Here is a 1,830-nt window from a genome sequence, read left to right on the forward strand (position 1 = left end):
ATTATTAAGGAACGAAATATTTAATGAACAAATTATTTCTTGAAATTTTTTTTAATGATTTTCTATAATCATACTATTTTATAGTTATATTGCAAGAGACATTTTATGAACAAATGCAGTAATCAGGCATTTCTCTACAGAAATTTTTTTTTGCGATGTATATTTTTTTTAATTCGGAACTTCATGATATTTGCAGCATTTGCAGCATGATATTTATGAACACATGTATGTATAACTTTTCAAAAATAATAAAGCTCGTACATTTTTCAAAAATGGGTGAGGAGACTACAGTAGCTAATTTTTTGCATTGATCCCCTTCTAGAAGAATGATGCCTTGAAAACACAATCTGACCTTAAGGAGATCGATGTCTTGTGTATTAGAAAATCCAGCTGAAAAGAAAAGTTTACATTAAAATTTAGTTAAAGTAAATGTTTCATTATGATATCCCTGCCGGCATGTGCATAAATTACGTAAGCGTTTTTCTTGGGGGGATGGGGGTCATTTCTGACGTAAGTGAGCGTTCACTAATGATTTCACGCACCGAGGGGCGCGGGGGACCTTGCCAACCGTAAAATTCGTAACATATGGGGGGACGAGTCATTCTGCGCGTGATGTCACGGAGGGTTTTCTTGTTTTTAATTGACAACCTGAAAAGTATTAAGTCCATATACTGGTATATCCTAGCTGTTTGATATGTTCTTTGAGAAGAATAAAAAAGTGGTAATAATCAGGTTCATATTTTTGATTATGTCCGTGTAACGTTTGATTCCCATATCTGAGAATATTCTGAAAAGTTTTTTAAAATTATTTTTAAAAATGTGAAATGGGGGTGGGTCGAAAGAACGTGACGTAATAATATAGATGGGGTCTTGTTAATTCGAGATTGAGCATAACAAGGGGTATGGGTGGGGGGAGGGGGTAAAAAAGCTTGAAATAAAGCGTGACTTTATATATGAACGCTCCCTAAGATAAATTCTCAAGTCTGCAAATCAATAAAACAGTTGTAGGTATAATAGTTCTTCCACGTAAGCTTGGGCGCAGATGTGTCATGGATTTCGTCTATTGTGTGTCTCAGGTTACGCACATGCGAGAATATTTCCAAAACAGGACGAGACTCTTTCTACGATTACATCTGAAGTGTCGGCGGTCTAAACCTGTTAACTGACATTTCAGAAATTTTACTCGGCGAAAGAAAATCGTTCCGCTAAACCTATACTGTAGATACCAAAATGCGGTTTTCGAAAGTCCATTAAAAAAACTAAAAGGAATTTTTGCCGTTTCGTTTGCGGGTTATTAACTGCACATCAAAAATGTTCCAGAAAATACAAAAATATAAATTAAAAAAATGTCATTAAACAGATTTAGACCACGGATCCTTCATTTGTAGTTTTGACTGGTATAACCCCTTAAAATTTCTAGCTGTTGATTTTCAGAACACCGGACATCTCAACGCCGAACATCTAGCTGCTCAATGGTGGAGTAAACAACTTCACAAACAACCTCCAAAAACATTAGATCTTCCTTGCGTGGATGGTGATGCTTTAAACCTATGGTAAGGGCAGGAAGAACTCTTTCTGGAAACGGAAGTACTTGTCATTGTCATCCAGGATAAAGTAATTAAGACGAGGAATCAATAAAAACACATCCTCAGTATGGCGGCAATGATTGACTGATGCCGCCTTTGTGGAGATCCAAATGAGAAATTCGAGCACATCATTGATAAATGTATGATACGAGGGTGGATTGATAAGTTTCCGGCCTGACCAAGAAAAACAACGTTTTTAAGAATTTTTTTTTTTTATTTCTCAACATAATCTCCTCCAAGGCTG

This window comes from Belonocnema kinseyi, chromosome 8, assembly GCF_010883055.1.
Source record: "Belonocnema kinseyi isolate 2016_QV_RU_SX_M_011 chromosome 8, B_treatae_v1, whole genome shotgun sequence".
NCBI classification, from domain to species: Eukaryota; Metazoa; Arthropoda; class Insecta; order Hymenoptera; family Cynipidae; genus Belonocnema; species Belonocnema kinseyi.